Raw genomic sequence first — 19,420 nt, forward strand, 5'->3', positions numbered from 1 at the left:
TTAGACAAAACAAAAGGTTGAAGAACATTATGAATCCCCACATCAGATAAGATCCTTGATTTTTGTGAGGTAATATACTTGCCAGTAAAATAGCATTAGGTAGAACAAATAAAGAACAGAACAAATAAATGGAACAAAGTTGAAGAGTTGAAGAATCCTAAGTATAACTCCAATCACTGCTGTTTCAGAGGACGAGCAATAAATTTCTCAAGAGAGAAAATAAACTAGATTTTGGTTTCTATGTGGGTATTAACAACTTGGTATCCATGAAAAAGTGATATATACTCATAGGGAGGCACTTGATTTTCAACTAATCCTAAAACAATTCAATTTAGCAAAACTCTACTGGTAAAGGCCATTTTACAATTGATTTTTTGTGTGTTGATTTTGTGTCTTACAAATTTGCAAAATTCACTTACTACTTTGAATAAGTTTTTGCAGATTCAATTGGATTTTCTACAGAGACAATCTTGCCATCTGTCAATAAAGATAGTTTTACTTCTTCCTTTCCAATCTGTAGGCCTTTGGATTTTGAGGGAGTACAATATTGAATATAAGTGGTGAAAGCATACAACCTTCACTTGTTCCTGGTCTTAGAGAGGAAAATACTCAGTCTTTCATCATGGAGTATAATTTTAAATAAGGTTTTTTATAATTCTTTAGCAGGCTCAGGAAGCTCTCTTTTAATCCTAGCTTTCTGAAAGATTTTAATGAGGAATGGATGTTGGATTTTGTCAAATGCTTTTTCTGCATATATTTGAGCTTATCATTGGGTATTAAATTGATAGATTTTCAAATATTAAACTAACCTTGCATTCCTGGGTTTATCTTGGTCATGACATATTATCACTTCTGTATACTGCTGTAATTGATTTTTTTTTTAAGATTTTATTTATTTATTTGAGAGAGAGAGAATGAGAGAGAGCACATGAGAAGGGGGAGGGTCAGAGGGAGAAGCAGACTCCCTGCCAAGCAGGGAGCCCGATGCGGGACTCGATCCAGGGACTCCAGGATCATGACCTGAGCCGAAGGCAGTCGCTTAACCAACTGAGCCACCCAGGCGCCCCTGATTTTTTTATTATGTTAATCACCATACATTACATCATTAGTTTTTGATGTAGTGTTCCATGATTCATTGTTTGCTGTAATTGATTTTTAAAAATTTTCTTTGATAGTTTATGTCTTTCAAGAAATTTGTCTATACCAATTAAGTTACCTTAATTATTAACATGACATTATACATAATATTCCCCTATTATCTTTCTTTTTTTAGATCAAAATGACATATAACATTGTATTAGTTCTAAGTATACAACATAATGAAAAAAAAAATTAAAAAAAAATAAGTACACAACATAATGATTTGATACATGTATATATTGTAAAATGATCACCACAATAAGTTTAATTCACATTCATCACTGTACCTAGGTACAATTTTTCTCTTAGGATGAAAACTTTTAAGATTTACTCTCTTAGCAACTTTCAAATATACAGTATAATATTGTTAACTATAGTAACCATCCTGTACATTACATCCCCAGGGTTTATTTATCTTATAACTGGAAGTTTAGATCTTTTGACCTCTTTCAACCATTTTTTCTATACCCCACCTGCACCCTCAACATCTGACAACCACCAATCTGTTCTATGTACTTATGGATTTAATTTTTTTATTTTTTTAATTCCCCATCTAAGTGAAATCATACAGTATATGTCTTTCTCTGTTGGACTTATTTCATTTAGCATAATGCCCTCATGGTCATCTATGTTGTTGCAAATGGCAAGATTTCATTCTTTTATATAGTTCAGTAATATTCCATTACTATATATATATAGTGTGTGTGTGTAATATAATGAATGTAAAGTACATATATATACCACATCTTCTTTATTCACCCATCGATAGATACTTAGGAAATGTTCATGTCTTAGCTATTGTAAATAATGCTGCAATGAACATGGAGGTACATCAATCTTTTCAAGTTAGTGTTTCATTTCCTTTAGATATATACCCAGAAGTAGAATTGCTGGATCATAGAGTAGTTCTATTTTCAATATTTTGAAGAACTTCCACACTGTTTTCCAAAATGGCTGCACTAATTTATATTCCCACCAAGAGCGCATGAGGGTTCCCTTTCTCCACATCCTTGCTAGCACTTGTTATTTCATGTCCTTTTGATAACAGCCATTCTAACAAGTGTGAGGTCATTGTGGTTTTGGTTCACATCCCTCATTATTAATGATGTTGAACACCTTTGCATGTATCTGTTGGCCATTTGTATGTCTTCTTCCCTAATTATCTTTTTAAATATTTGTATAATCTGTGGTGATGGCACCTCTCTTTTTCCTGACACTTGCAATATGTGTCTCCTCTCTTTTTTTTCCTGACCAGTCTGACAAGACTGCCCCATAGCAGTTTGAAACCTCAATACCGCTATCAGACTGGCCTCTGCAGATCTAATGATCTATCACTGACAGCTGAATTTCCTCAACCTACAGCCTCCTTCATCACCAACCAAACCCAGGGCCCAGTGAGTGAGGAATAAGTCTGGGGTGTTCATGTAGCCAGATCCTGTTGGCCTAATCCATTAGACTGAGTGTCTGGCTCTATCTCCCTCTCTACATTCTGCCAAAATAACTGGCCTAGAATTCCAGCGCCCATGTTTACCCTATTTCATACCACCCCACACACAAACTGTAGAATTGGGATTCTGCCTTGAACCTCAATAAATAACAAGAGGTCCCTAGTCTTTTGCCTCAATTATGATAAGCCCTTTTCTTTACCTGATTAGTATACTCTGAATTTGTCCACCAATGGCAGGGGATCTGGAGATTTGGAGACATGCACCCTGTTTTTCCTGACTTCCAAAATTGCTATTTAATATTCTTTATTGCTGTTCTCCAGCAGAAAGAATGATTCCTGTTACTATAATTTCCCATTTGTTACTTAGGCTTATGCCTTTCCATGGACCAAACTATATACATGGGAGTCAGCTTGCCAAGGCTGTTTCATCTACACTATTTCCTCCTTTTCCTTTCTGATGGAACATCACTCTCATCCCAGGATATCTCAAACTTAACGCCCATCCAAATTTAATATGACGATCATCCTGCCATTTAGGAATACTTTTTATTAACATCAATACATACTGAATAAAGTCCAAACAACTTGCTCCAAATTGAAGTTTCTCAGCAATCTGGTCTCAAGTTTCCTTTTTCAATTATCTATTACTATCCAACAAAGCTGGTCGTTGAGCTGTCCCTGAAATATTATTGACTTCTCCCCACCTTTGGGGCTTCAGCTGACAATTTTTCCTTGAGCAAGCATAACCAACTACCTTCCTTCCTTATATTAAAATTATATTCCTATTTCAAGGCCAAATTTAAATCCTACCTTCCCTCCCAAATGATTGGTTTAAGGGTATCCTCCCAGGCTGAGATAGAAGAACAGAATGATAAGTAATAGAAGCTACACTAGAAGAACGTTTCCCAAGGAAGGGACCTCAAACATCATAGACTATAGGCCTTTTGAGAGCCAAGCCATAAAGAACATATCCTTATCCTTTGTCCAAGAGGCCTTGTGGACTTTTCTTCTTTATCAGACAAGAAATAGCTTCTAGTATGGCCAAAAAGCATTGTTTATATTACCCTAAACTCCCTTTTTAATTAGTGATGGCAAGATCAGAAGCAGCGCAAATGAAAATGGCATAAAGACACAGCCTGTCACTTTTAGAAGTGTTAATGAATGCCCTGTGGATTTTTTTTTTTTTTTAACTTCATGAGAACAGACAAGGAAATGTCTCCATAAAACTGTCGATTCTCAGGGAAACGTGTTAATGTTATGTAAGTTAAAATTTGAAAGTCTAACTTAACTGAAATCAGTAACTCAGTAACACCAAGAGTTGTGCATATGGAAAACACAATTCCTCAGTGCCAAGAACAGAGCTGTCCAATCTGCTGAGAGCTCTACATTATCTCCAGCTTGGCCATTTTAGGAATTGCTCCCATTCTATGTTACAGTGTAAGCGAGGAGTTCTAATTGACTCCAAAGAGATTTTCCCTGGTTGGTAACTGGTGGTGTGAGGGTGTATCTGTCCAGAAGCAGAAGACAAACCTGATTTCTCTCTTTGAGAAAATTTCATAAAGGCTAAAGTATTCTCGAGAAATGGAAGTAATTACACATGTATGCCCTGAAGACACTTTTCATCCGTGTGATTCCTAAATTTTTCCATTAGACAAATAGGATTTTTTTAAAAGTTTGAAATGAACTTTTTGTGGGGATTTGGCTATAGATATTAAAATATAAATTAAGTAGCATTCCCATTCTTTATTTTATTTAAATGTTAAAAAGGCAGTTATATTTCCATTCTTTTTCTCATTCCTTACCAGCTTCAGGCAAAAAACTTTTTAACCATGTTACCCTCTGGTAGCACAGTTAAAAGAAATCATGAAATTATAAGTCACAGTATGTATAATATTTATAAATTTTTATCATGGCATTAGCTAAGAGAAAGCCTGAGGCTTTCCAACCTGGCAAAGGTATATTGCTCTGTTAATAATTAATAGATAGGTTATGGCTATATAGTTGTTGTGGGTGCCCAGCTACAACACTGAAGAAAATTTAAGAAGGGTAGGATTATTTTACATAAAGAAATGTAAGGTCAATAGTTTAAGCCAAAAAAGCCCCACAACTTTTTTTTTTTTAAAGAAACCCAAAATAACCTTGCCCGAACTTGATGTACTCTAGTGCTATGATTCTCAAAGTGTGATCCACAGACCAGCAGAAAAGCATCCCTGGGAGTTTATTAGAAATGCCAAACCTCAAGCCTCACCCAGATCCCCAGAATCAGGGTTTGCATTTTAATAAGATCCCCTGGAAAGCTGTAAGCACATGAAAACTTGAGAAGTACTACTCTAGAGCCAAGCGTAACTGGGAGAAGAATGATGTGAGAAATGACTATGCAAAGACAAATAATGTCCTTCATATGTGCCATGAAGTTTGTACCGATGAGCAGGACTGGAGGGTTTTCTTAAGCAAGGGACTGACGTGATGTGTGACTTATAAAGATAGTTCTAGTGGCCATGTGGAGATATATGTTTGTGAAGAGAGCATGGGACAGGGAAAGTTCAGTGATGGGCTACAATAACATGATAAGAATGATAACTCCTATTTATTGAGTGCCCAGTACATGCCGGACATCATGGTATTTATATTTTATATTTATATTTATATTTTATATGTGTTGTGTGTAATCTTCCCATAATCCCCAACGTGGGCCTCAAACTTACAACTCTGAGATCAAGAGTCACAAGTTCTACTGACTGAGCCAGCCAAGCGTCCCCCAAATGATCTTTTAAAAATAGAAATCCTCTGTTTAGCATCCAAATTAGAATAAAATGTAAATTTTGTAACCCAAGTCCACAGGCCCATAATAATTTGGCCCCTGCCTCTATCTGAGATCTCATTTTGTGACACACTCCCCCATCACTGTATTCATCACACTGTACATTGAATAACACCAAGCTTTTTTCCCCTTTCAGGACTTTGCACTTATGCTTTGCTTAGATCACTCTCATCCCAAGTGTTTAAACTTGTTACTTAAATATTTTAAAAATATAATCAACTATTGAAAGTAAAAATGATAACAAGGTCCAAGGGGCTTAATAACATGTATAAGTGAAAGGAAAAAAAAAAGGATGTATAAGTAAAATGCATGACAGCAATACCACAAAGACAGAGAGGGAAATAAAGGAAGAACACTTTAAAGTTCTTATTCTATATGTAAAGTATTAGAATATCACTTACAGGTAGGCTGTGAGAAGTTAAAGAGGTATAATATATACCCTAAAATAACCACTAAAATAATATAGCAGAGAGTTATAACTAATAAACTCACAAAGGAAGTAAAATGGAATCCCATTAAGTTAAACTAGCATATTAGCAATCTATTAAATAACACAAATTTAAAAGAGGGGGAAGGAATATTGTATATATCCGATATGGCAAATTAATTTTGGAATTTTATGATATTTCTTGCTCTTAATGCACTGGGTTATAGTCACAATAATATAATTTTCTCTCTACCTCCTATATTACAATCACTTCAAATCCCACAGTCAGTTATTTAAAAATGTAAATCAATACATCTTATCATGTACCACACTGTATTTTAAATTGCAACATTTATTTCCAAATATAATCAGTTATTCTTCTTTTTGTCATGTTTCTCATTCTTCAACACTTCTCAAATTATCTCTATAGAAAATAAAAATAATAGAAGACAGATATCTTGATGTCTCATAAAACAAAACAAGAACATTTTCCCCAAGTTATACCTAGCTTCCACAGAATTTGGCAGGAAGCTTCCACAGAATTTGGCAGGAAGCTTCCTGGTGGCATGAGGAATGCTAACTGGTCATTCCCATTTCTTTTTCAGTAATTCAAACTGGAGAAGACAAAATGAAAGTCAAACAACAATAAATTTGATTTGTCCTTTCTAACTAAACCTTCTGTTATTTAAATTTGAACCTTTCCACTGACTAGTAGGTTATCTTCATCATCTATTATCATTTCTGTTCAGGGATGAGACTAGATGTGTTCCTGGTACTTTCCTCTGCGGACTGCTTAATCTACTGAATTAGCTGCTTTTTTGCTAATTACCCAGAGTTAAGATTGGGGGATGGGTGCTGAAATTACCTCTCACATATGGATAGAGAATATATCTACTGGGAGGGGAGCTCCACTTACCTGGTTTCAGGTTCCACATGGAAGTTTATCCACTGCAGTAACCTTTCTGACTTCTGTTCCAACCAGGTAAGGAGTGACTTACCGGATTGGAAATTTTAGAACAAACCGGGTGGTTCAATATGGGCCATTCCTCTCTCAGTGGCAACCTGACCTTGGAAAGTCTGCTTTGGGGTCAGCTCTCTGTGGTGGACAAAGGGATCTGCCCTGAGAGGGAGGCTTGTGCCAGTGGCAAAGTGGGTAACCCTGTCTAAATTGGAGGTGCACATACCTATTTGGCCATGGATTGTAAGAAATCCAAACTGTCATTTTATCTAGGTAAAAGTGGATTAATGAATAAATAACAATTTATTAATGAATAAATAACAATTAGTGAAGGCTTATATTATGAGAAGAACACATTGAATTTGGGGGTTAAGAAAAGTAAAAATACTACTCAATGAACATATGGAATCCAGAGGCTAAGAGTTCAATTTAAAAGGACTATGCTAGAATACTCTGATTCTAGAAAGCAGCTTTCTCTTTAATAAAAGTGATGTATTAAGTGATTATTTTCTTCTCTCAAAATCCTGCATCTGTCTGTGGATTGGTTCCAGACTTAGGGTAAGGACAAAAGAGTAGTACTTAGTGATCCAGTCAAACTCCAACACCTTGGTAAATGGGCAGGAAACCTTGAGAAATAAATAAGAGATGGATGAGGGAGGGGACAAAATTGCCCCGGAAATCACAGTGTTTTGATCAGGGCTGGAGATTTAGTGTGTTGGGCTATGTGGGCTTTTGGTCCTGGGTGGGGCATGGAGTCTGGCAGGTAACTTGAGACTCTTGACAGTTCTGGCTGACCCTGCAGGTGTGGCTGAGGCAGGGATTAGGTGTTTTCAGGCATTTTGGGGTGTAATAATATTTGCAGCTTTTGTAGTGTTTTTGAGTCAAGTCTTCAGGCCTTCATTTTAAGGTCCAAAGGCAGACATGTGGCATGGCCTTAACATGTGGCTGCTAACTGGGCCTGGTTTGGTTCTGAGATATGTGTCACCAGCTCTGGGAACTCAAGTATATAGTCACTCTTCTTGGAATAAGAGCCATGTGGTTGCAGAATGCGTGGGGGTGGGGGAAGCTACATCTTTTCACAAGGTCCACTCCAGTCAAAGAGTCTTTAGCAGCAGATGCAAATGCATCCCGGAGGTTTCTGTTGCCTACACAGCAAATAAATGATGAAGAAGGTGAGCGAAACAGAGGGAAAAGTTACGGAGAGTTCTTTGATGATAATTATGACTACCTAGAGTGTCAGACTGAAAGGTTGTTTTTTTTTTTTAAGATTTTATTTATTTATTTATTTGAGAGAAAGAGAGTGTGAGCAGTGGGGAGGAGCAGAGGGAGAAGCAGACTCCCCGCTGAGCAGGGAGCCCGACATGGGACTCGATCCCAGGACCCCAGGATCATGACCTGAGCCAAAGGCAGACACTTAACCGACAGAGCCATTCAGGCAACCCAGACTGAAAGTTTTTAAAAAGGAATTATTATGTGATTTAGAAAGACTACTCCCATACTAGTGTGCAGGATATATTAAAGCCAAGAAAACCAGCATGTAGAAGGAGGAGTGGAAAGGCTATCACAAGGACAGACATGAGATGGTCAAGGCGTGAGCTAGTGTGATGGTATTTGGGATGAAAACTTGGACCTGAGAGGACTCGGTGAGAGCACGGATGGAAGCAGCACAAAAGTTGGAAAAGCAGTGCTTCCCTGGTACACAAAGCGAGCACAAGAGATCACTGATATAGTATGGAAGATGTCCTAGGCCTGTGAGCTGCAAAAAGATGGACATCTGGTTGGAAATGTACAGAGAATACCTGGAAAATGCAGAAACAGTCTGAGGGAGAGACTGGGATTGGACATTTAACTATGGGAATCACAGAGGTTATGGCTAATTGAGAGAAAGTAGGTAAAAAGAGAAAAATAGTAAGGAACAATACAGAACTTCCTGCTTACCTTAAGGAGCTAGAAATTAAAACAAAAAGCCATGCAAACCAAGGAACAGACTCTTGATAATAAAGAACAAACTGATGGTTCCCAGAGGGGCAGGGGGATGGGGGGAATAGGTGATGGGGAAAAAAGAGTGTACTCGTGCTGAGCACCGGGTGATGTATGGAATTGCTGAACCACTATATTGTACACCTGAAACTAATAATTCACTGAATGTTAGCTAACTGAAATTTAAGTAAAAACTTAAAAAATAAAGATAATAAAATATATACATAAGGGGAAAAAAACCATGAAAGAAGATAAGAAAGGAATAGTCAAGGAGGTGAGAAAGAAGCAACTGAGATTTATGACAAAATCTAATTCAAGAAGGATGGCTAATCTCAAAATATACAAGGTTCAAGAAAATATTCTGGGGAATCTAAAGTGCATCAAATGTTCAACAGCATTGATTTAGTCATATATTCAGCAGCTTTTCCAGAGTTCTTAACCTGTGCCCAACACTGTGCCCTTGTCCTGGGCAGAAAATAGAAAAGCCAGCTCAGACCCTTCTTTCTTGGAGCTTACAGTGTAGTGAAAGAAACAGTTATTAATCAACCTATTGCATATATACAATGGAATATTACTCAGCCATCAGAAAGGGTGAATACGTACCATTTGCCTCATGGATGGAACTGAGGGGATTATGCTAAGTGAAATAAGTCAAGCAGAGAAAGTCAATTATCATATGGTTTCACTCCTATGTGGAACATAAGGAATAGTGCAGAGGACCATAGGGGAAGGGAGGGAAAACTGAATGGGAAGAAATCAGAGAGAGAGACAAACCATGAAAGATTCTGGACTCCAGGAAACAAACTGAGGGTTACAGAAGGGAGGGGGGTGGGGAATGGGGTAACAGGGTGATGGGTATTAAGGGGGGCACGTGTTATAATGAGCACTGGGTGTTATACACAACTAATGAATCTTTGCACACTACATCAAAAACTAATGATGTATTATATGTTGGCTAACTGAACATAATAAAAAATAAAAAATAAAAATAAATAAAAAAATAAAAACCTAGCTAAAATTAGGCATAAAAAAATCAACTGATTGTACAAATAAATAATTATCAACTACAATGAGCGCAGTGTGTGGAAATCCAAGGCTGTAGAAATGAGATTGCACAATAGGGGAACCTTATCTATTCTGGGAGAGTATGAAAGGTAAAAGATGGTTTCCTTGGGTCTTGAATATATTGATAGCCACATCTGCAGAAATCCTCTAGCGTGGCTATTGGACTCACAAGCAAAGAGTGACATTACTGTTTTCATCATTAAAAAAAAAAAATACATGAAAATGTATCATCTACATTTCCTAGTGGAAACAACCAGACATCAATTTTAAAAGAAAAGGGATTTTAAAGATTAAAGAAAAAAAAAGATTTTTTTTTTTTTTTATAATTAGTTCATTGTTAGAACATTTTGTACCAATGTTTACAAGGAAAAGAGACATCATCAAAACAATGTGTGGGAACATTCTAAATTATTTTTAATAATATGTGACATATTATATGAGTGCCATAAAAGGAAATGTGTAGTTTGGCTTTGATTTCTGGAATACAAATTCACCACTGAAACAAATATTTTCTTTTGGAAATCAATATTTTGGTTCTCAGGGCTCAAGCAAAGGTTTTATTTGGAAATTATTTTCTTGTATACTGACTGTGAAGACAGAAATCTGGGAAAGTAGATCACCATGCCAACAACCATTGATCAAACATTTATTGATATTCCCATGCAGCTCATATCTGTTTAATACATAGAGATAAAGTTATCTCAAAAAAAGATAAAAAGCGAAGGCATTAAGACCTCATCCATGCAATAAAAGTAAACGTGAAAGTTGATTCACCTAAAGAATTAAGAAATCAGGTTCAGGGATGCCTGTGTGGCTCAGTTGGTCAAGTGTCTGCCTTTAGCTCTGGTCATGATCCCAAGGTCCTGGGATGGAGCCCTGAATCAGGTTCCTTGCTCAGCGGGGAGCCTGCTTCTCCCTGTGTCTGCTGCTCCCCCTGCTTGTGTGCTCACTCTCTCTGTCTCTCTCACTCTCTGACAAATAAATAGAATCTAAAAAAAAAAAAGAAAAGAAATCAGGTTCAGAAATGTGAGCAGTGTTTGTTAGGAAACAACTTTGGTGCATATTAAAATGTTACCCTCTTAACCTTGGGGTTGTGTTATTATTGTTGCAACATTACAATTTATTTTTTTAAAGCAAAAATTAGACTCCTTTTAGAAATCTTCTTGGGGCTAGTTTCAAAGGTATTAAAAGTTTGGTGATATAGTTTCAGATTGCACATTGCATGGGATCTTCAGCAAACTAGTACTTGTGGAGATTTGGAGTAATATTAAAGAAGAATACCCACAATTATCTGAAAAAATTAGTAAAATGTCCCTCCGTTTTCCTCCTGTACATTTGTATGAAGCCGAGTTTTCTTCATATACTTCAATCAAAATACCACACTCTAAGAAATTGAATGCAGAAGCGGGTTAGAGAATCTAACGGTCTTCTGCTAAGACATACATACATAAAAGACATTTACAAAAATGGAAAATAGTGCCGTTCTTCTCGATATATTTTACTTTGTTTTCAAAAAACTATATTATGTGTGTTAACATGTAACGCGTATTCACTGTTATTTTTAAATGAATTAAATGAATATTTTAAATGAATTAATACATATTTCAAAAATAGCTCAGATTTAATATCTAATGTGATAAATACCCATAGATACAATATCAACAAAATGTCTTTGGGGGTCTTCAATAATAGAACTGCAAAGTGCTCCTGAGATCCTGAATAGGTACAATTCCTGTTTACCATGGTTACTAGTTGTTATTTTGGATCATTCCAGGGATGCTTTAAACACAACCTACTTCTTCCATTTTGGAATTAAACTGTAACTTTCACGGAGTGGTTTGCTTCAATATCACGGCCAAAGTGGTAGTGCCAAGGAAAGAACAGAGTATTTGCCCTTGCAGGTATTTGCCCTTGCAGAGATTTCAGAGGACCGGAGAAAATCATGGTCAAACTATACACTACCTATGCTGGGATCCTAGTATGTCTGTTATTTGAAACTGAAAATAGTTACATTTCTTCCTAAGTATAAAAAAAGTCATTAAAAATGGAAGCCAATTCTATAAATAACCCCAAATTTATCCATCACCCAAAGATGGTGTTAACATTTTGGTATGTTTTCTTTCTGACTTTTTTTTTTATATTCTAGTGTTTGCGTGTGCGCGTGAATGTGTGTGCATGTCTAAGGAAGAAATAATCCATGTATAAACTTAGCTACGAAAGCTCTATGATCAGAAAAAGTTTCAGCTTGGAAATCTCTGGATTCTGAAAATCATTGGGGTCTAAGAAAGCTATCATATAAAGCTAAGTGTTAATTCCACTAAATCAAACGTAAACTGCTTTACATGCTACAGCAATAAAATGAAGTTTTAAATCTAAAATATAGCTGAGTTGAAATGACTGGGTGGCTCAGTTGGTTAAGCATCTGCTTTCGGCTAAAGTCATAATCCCAGGGTCCTGGCATCAAGCCCCACGTCAGGCTCCCTGCTCAGCGGGAGCCTGTTTCTCCCTCTAAGAACTCATTTTCTCTCTCTCTCTGACAAATAAATAAAATCTTCTAAAAAATAAAAAAATAAAATATAGCTGAGTAACAGATTGGTCATTAAACTGTTTTCCAGTTAAAAACTTTAGGGATCTTAATACGCAGAAGCCATTCTACTAATCATATTAAAATGCTATTATGAGTTAGAATAAGCACAAGTAAATTGTCACAGTTCTGTTCTGGTATTTGGTATTATTAAGAAGGCCTGTATTTAAAAAAAAAAAAAGAATGCCTGTATTTTAAAAATCTCATCTCACTGGATCTCTACCTTATCTACCAAATTTAGCCTTACAACCTTTCTTAAAAAAGTAATGTAATCCTATACACTCACCGACACTTAAGTCATGTGAAAGGTAGGAAGTAATTAGTATCAAATGTTTCTTAAATTAAAGGCCATCTGCTTTTAATTTTTCCTCAGATGTCCTATCCACCTTCACTATGGAAAATATTAACTTTCCACAGATTAGGCATGATTGAAACAATTTTTAAGAGGGGAGAAAAACTGGTAGAACTGACCATTATACAATAAAGTTGAAATGAGAACATCCCAAATATGCAGGTGAATGCTTTTTTTTCTTAACTACCTTGCAAATGTTTCAACTCAATGCTTTTAATTATGTGACTACTCTCTTAAAAAAGGAAATACATACTCTTGTGGCCTTCTGAATTATTTTATGTATCACATTGAGGCCTTACTGATGAGTTCCAGCAATCAGATTTTGAACAATATTATCTGAAATAATTTACTGAAGTCTTAGAGATTTTTTTGTTATACCACAGTGAAAGGTATGTCACTATATTTCAGTCTATCATATATTAAATGAGTTGTTTTGAGCAAAATAAAGTCAATCTATAGTTTTGACTTAATATACAGTTTATAAACTTTACTGTTAAATGATTTCTTCTTGATTTCAAAGTTGGCTTGCACACTGCTCATTTACACATGGATGTGACTATGAACTGAAAAGGCATCAGACACGAAGAAAGGCATTTACAGACTAATGTAAATGTAGGCCAAACAATAAATGTAAGAATCGTGTTAACTTGCCATTGTATTTTCAGTTTAAAAAATGCTAACCTAATAATTAAGTTATACTAGTTAAGGAGTATATTTAATTAACATGAAGAGCACTTACTAAAAACATATTCACTAGTTTTAGATGTTATTGAAATCACAGTTTAATTCAAATGGCCATAAAAATGTTGGACTTCAAATAATTCCATTTATATGCATGTAGATGTTCTCACAGACTGTATAAAGTCCCCACCATGTTCATTTTAAGATGGAGATATACAACATTTACTTCAGTTCACAAAGTGTGGGCATAAAACAATCTACAGAAGCTTTTTATAGGGTTTAAAAGAGTTCTAATCACCCGTGCCAACTGCACTCCTCTCTCAACACAAAACTGCTTTTGAAACCAAGCATTCCTTTGCTAAAACAAGGCATCTGCTGTTAAAGAGATTGATTATCCTGGGGCCTGACTAATTGGGAGATTAGATATGCTTCTCTAGTATGGATGGCATGGTTTATAAAGAAAAAAAAAAAATTGGACCGAAAAAGAGCAAACTTCTTTTAGACTCCAAGTGCACTTTTATTTATTTCTAATTTTCTTTAATAGAAACAAACAGTATTGCGAATGTCAGGTTGGTGAAATTAGTGTGTTATGAGTGAAAAATGCATTGAGTTCATGTCATTTCTTTGGTAACAGGTACACATTCACTTTCATCACATAAGCCAAATAGTACCAAAAAATGACATTTTTGTCATATCCTACTGAGTTAAGATCATTATATAATAGATACACACACACACACACACACAATCTGGCCTTCTACTGATGTTATCATTTCAGTGTTTTCTATTGCCAGTTAGGTGTCAGTTTTTTCCCCCAAACACAGACATCACCTCATTGCTGTGGCTAATTGCATTTTTCTTTCTAGCCTTTGACAACCAGACCTTTCTTAATGCTATTCACCAATATATCAGACTCAGGTCATCCATCCAAAACATGACAAAAGACCCAGATGCTCATGTAAATTGCACTCCCCCAAAGTACTGCCCTCTTCCTCCATGCAGATACAGATCTGTGACCCCCTCCCATTTTTGTTCACTCCCTTTGTTTTCACTTAATCTTTCATGGTTAGAAAAAGTGGTTATTTGTAGGCTTTAAGAAACATTATACTTTGTTTACATAATAAATCAAATAATCAAGTTAATTATGAAGTTAGATAAATTTTCTATACAAAATTCAAAAATTGCTTCTTCCCATTGAACTTCAAAATGGATTCATTTTCTACAAAAAAGACTTCTTGCTACCCATTTTTTACCCTTTCTTGAGCTCTCAAGATAAAACCCAAGTTTGATTGTCCTCTTCCACTGAAAAAAAAAAAAGAAGAAAAAAGGTTTCATGTGGAATTGTGCAAGCAGAAGTGTAGGACTGAATCATTTATAAAATATCTCATAATTAAAAAGTTGATCTTATAAATGCTTTCTTATTGCCTTTGGTAAATTTGTATTAAGCATTAATTACTCAAAATTACTACTTTCCTAAAGCCTTAACTTAAAAATAATTTTGAGATACTTAGAAACTACTGCAATGATGCTTTTATTTTTTTTATTTTTATTTTTTTAAAGATTTTATTTATTTATTTGAGAGTGAATGAGATAGAGAGCACATGAGAGGGGGGAGGATCAGAGGGAGAAGCAGACTCCCCGCCCAGCAGGGAGCCCGATGCGGGACTCGATGCGGGACTCGATGCGGGACTCGATGCGGGACTCCAGGATCATGACCTGAGCCGAAGGCAGTCGCTTAACCAACTGAGCCACCCAGGCGCCCCTGCAATGATGCTTTTAAAGGAAGGTTATTATGGATTCAAATGGCATAGGGACATATTGTGTATGTGTGTAGATATATCCATATTCTAGATTCAAGACTTCTTTCTATTCATTTTCATTCATTTTTTTTTAATATATTTTCACCTCATATACTTAAATGTTCACTATGTTTTGGATACTAAGTCACTGTAAGAGAAGGCGGAAACTGATAATTTCTTAAATAGAAAAACAATGTAACCAATAGAAACCAATGGCAATATTTTAGTATTTTAAGGGGAACATCAAGTTAATGTATATGATTTTCTGTCTTTAATTTTAAAGACTTTCAAATTTGAATAAATTTATGTGAAAACTTAATAAAATGATAAGAAACAGACAGGGTTACTAGAGCTACTATCCTTATCTTCTATTCACAAACACAAAGTTTAACATGCTCCTCTGTTAGTCATAATCCCATGAAAAAAGGCAGAAATATTTTACTGAATTTAAATAATAAAATGACATCAAACATTAGTAACCATTACAGCTAAGCAAATATTATGGGATATGGCAGTAACATAAGGAATGGAGTGAGTTAGGGCCTCAGTTGATTGAAATCTCTGTGGTGGGGCTGAAATGTGCAGGCCTACTCTCTGAATCGAGTCAGATCAGAGCAGAACAGCTCATACACATAGAGCAGTGGAAGACAAGTTAACAAGGCCAAGAGGAAAGGGTAGGAGCTAAGAAGAAGAGTAAAAATTTGGAGGAATTAAAGAACCAGAAATCAAAGACACCAAAGATAGGGAGAAAAGGGGGGAAACTGATGAATCTATGATAATGAGGCCAAAGGAAGGATTCTCCTGATGATTACAGCACGTGCTGCAATTTAAACAGTGAAGAAACAGTCTTGAGTGCTTCTTGCCTGGACTGTTACATAGCTTTCCAACCTGTAATTCATGTCAGCTACCATCATGTTACTAAAACATCACTATAATTAAATTCTTCCAAAGTTCCCAAACTTCCAATGGCTTCCTCATGTCTCCTGGGAGAAGTCCCAACTTTTCAGCCTGCCACACAAAGGCTCTCTAGAAAAAGGACCCAGATGTGATCTAATTACATCAAGACTGTGTCGTGGGTAAAAGTGAGCTGGTTTGGTGCTTCCATACTTTTGGTCTATTGATGTTAAGTTCTGTGCCTGTAATGTCCTACCTTTATGTCTACATCCAAAAAGGTTATTGTCCTACCTTTTCTTTATGACCCACACCAGACTTAATTGTTCTCAATTTAACCTTCCCTAACAGCCACCCATCTTTGCCTGCTAAAGTTCTAAACACTCTTCAAGTACTGCAATGTCCTCCAAGACACATTCCCATAGTTATTTTTGAATTCATTTTGCATTTACTGCATACATTCACTTGGTTGTTATCTTATCCCTCCTTCTCTGCAGCTATTTTGGTATATTGGGTCCCCAGCTACATTTGCCTGGAAAAGAAAGGCTCTTTTTTTGCATCCATATACCTCCACATCATGAGATAAATAGTACTCAGTAAACATCTATCGAGGAACAATGCTCTGTACTATTATTTCTTCTTGGTTGAATTCTCTTCCCATTCCGCACAATGGCTGCCCCCAGAATCTTTCCAACCCTTTTTTCTTGTCTGCCTATCTTTGCCCTCCCCCGCTCCCCTATCTTGCCTCCTCCTCCACTGAGAAACTGAAGGTAATTCCTCACTTCACTTAATATTTCACATCAAGAATGGAGGGAGGGACAGGACATAAGGACCCACTATGCATCACCTCATGATAGATTATCTAAAATATAGCCAGACCTTTCATACTTTCAGGATTCATATCCTGCTACCATCTGGATTGCTTGGACTTGACTTCAGTTCTCTGAGTTGGGTGATCTTGGATAAATTATTCAACTTCCTTCTATAAGTTAGTTTTCTTAGCTATAACACACAGGTAATTAAAGTACGTAACTTGTGTGCTTGTGAAAGGATTAAGTCAGTAGATTCACATAAAGCACTTGGAAGAGTGTCTGGCAGAAAGGAAGTGCTCAATAAATGCTAGCTATTATAATTGTATTTTGTTTACCATAGTGGTAAGACAGGGTCTGTCCTCATCTTTTTCCTGAAGTTGCGTTACCTGAGGACTCCTCTAGTTATCCTAGACTACACATGTATCAGACTCAGGAAAGGTACTTGGGAAAGTGGAAGAAAAGCTATCTAAATAATAATAACAATAATTTATAATAACAAGAATATAGCAATAACAAGAATAATATATTAACAATAAACCAAAGCTTCAGTTGTATTATCTCCTGTAATCCTCACAAAAATTTTGTCACAAGTATTATCGTTACCTCCATTTTACAGGTGAGGGAAAAAATATCCTTACAGAATTCTTCTTAAATTGTCCAGATATTCCACCTCTAAAATATTTCTCTAGAACATGCGAGGATGACACCTTTTACTTGCACATGTGCCTGTGAACTCTGCTTCTGGTAGATTGGTTGGACATTGTTGCTTCCTTAGACAATGCCATGACCTTCCACCTCTATGCTACAAGTAGTAAAGTTTTTTCATGTGTTCCAAGTGGACTTTTACCATATAAGAATCTGTTGAAACTCCGAAGAGGGTTTTTATTCTGTGCCTTCAGCAGGTTTAAGTGGAAAATGAATGGTGTTCAAAAGTCTGGGGCACCTTTTCCCAATAAAAATCATGTCTTTTCCTCACAGGATTGATCTGGCAGAAGCTGGCATGGAGAATGAGAGCTCACATTCCACACAGGCAAGTCAGTCATCCAAGCTACATTTGTCTATTCCATGTGTACCTGAGAGGGGGGGGCAAGCAGGGAACACTACTGTCCCCAACTCAGGGTACCTTATCCTTCCTGTAAACATACTTTTAACTAATGGTTTCCAAAGTGGAATATGTGCACAAAATAGTCCCTTGGGGGTATAAGAAGAACTGTTAGAATGTCTACTTATATTGATTTTTTAATCTAAGAAAATACACTAAACTGTACTAAAATGTAACAAATAGATTGACACCAGCACCCTATCAGAAAGTTACAGGTCACTGTTGGTAGATTGAGGAAATGAAGGTCAACTGTTTCAAATTTACTCACCCTTTCTCTATGTAGGCAACACTCGGTACTGTGCTATCTAAGAAGAATTTCAGAAAAATTAACACTCAATATGTTCTTAAAAAGGAAAAGTGACTTTTTTAAATGAATGAGCAAATGTTTTTCAAAAGACAGTCATGCTGCTGAGACAGCATGTTTGTATCGATTATTTTTTTAAAAAAAACTTCATCTGTACAATTGAAAACCTTGGAAACAAATTTTTCTAATCCATTTGTAATTTTTCTAAATTACAAATTAGTTCCAAAGGCAATTAAAAGATGGGAACAATTAATTCCAAACTAATAGAAAGATGTGTTTTCATATTTTTAAGAAATGGGCGAAAACTGCTTAAATCTTTGGTTTTAGATCCATTTGTTAAAACTATAAAAATACAGATAAATATAAATAAATAAGTCATTAATGGACTTCTTCCATTTGTATCCTCCTAAAAACAAAAACTTCAAAAACAAACCAAAAGACTCCCAAGTATTAAAATAAACTGAACTCAGTATCAGACTTTTAAATCATTTACAAATAATTAAACCAAATTTTTTTTAAAAATGAGGCATATTAACCACATAAATTTTAATAGAGTTATTAATACATTTAGTGAACATAAAAATAAATTATTTTCTAGTGATATAACAAGAATCATTTTTAAAGATTTTATTTATTTATTCTAGAGAGAAAGAGAGCGAGCCTGAGTGGGGGGGAGGAACAGAGTGGGAGAGCCTGGAGAGGGAGAGAGAATCTGGAGCAGACTCAGAGCTGAGCTGAGCTCAGAGCCAGAGGTGGGGGCTCAATCTCACAACCCTGAGATCATGACCTGAACTGAAACCAAGAGTCAGACGCTTAGCCTACTGGGCCACCCAGGTGCTCCAACAAGTATCATTTTTAAAAGAAACATTCATCTCGGGCGCCTGGGTGGCTCAGTTGGTTGGGCGACTGCCTTCGGCTCAGGCCATGATCCTGGAGTCCCTGGATCGAGCCCCGCATCGGGCTCCCTGCTCGGCAGGGAGTCTGCTTCTCCCTCTGACCCTCCCCCCTCTCATGTGCTCTCTCTCATTCTCTCTCTCTCAAATAAATAAATTAAAAA

The 19,420-nt window shown here is 36.2% G+C and overlaps 1 protein-coding gene across 5 annotated transcripts in view; it reads left to right on the forward strand.

The window, feature by feature from the left end:
• LOC135363645 (mitotic spindle assembly checkpoint protein MAD2A) overlaps nt 1-19,420 on the forward strand; it is a 56,941-nt gene that overhangs the window by 7,110 nt on the left and 30,411 nt on the right. For all 5 annotated transcript variants that reach the window (XR_010409526.1, XR_010409525.1, XM_064585010.1 and 2 more), the window contains exon 2: nt 17,936-17,987. The gene's annotated coding sequence lies outside the window, so the exon portion shown is untranslated. The remainder of the gene's footprint in view (nt 1-17,935; nt 17,988-19,420) is intronic.

This window comes from Mirounga angustirostris, unplaced genomic scaffold, assembly GCF_029215605.1.
Source record: "Mirounga angustirostris isolate CCGP_5_RB_7025 unplaced genomic scaffold, mMirAng1.0.hap1 SCAF_2, whole genome shotgun sequence".
Taxonomy (NCBI): domain Eukaryota; kingdom Metazoa; phylum Chordata; class Mammalia; order Carnivora; family Phocidae; genus Mirounga; species Mirounga angustirostris.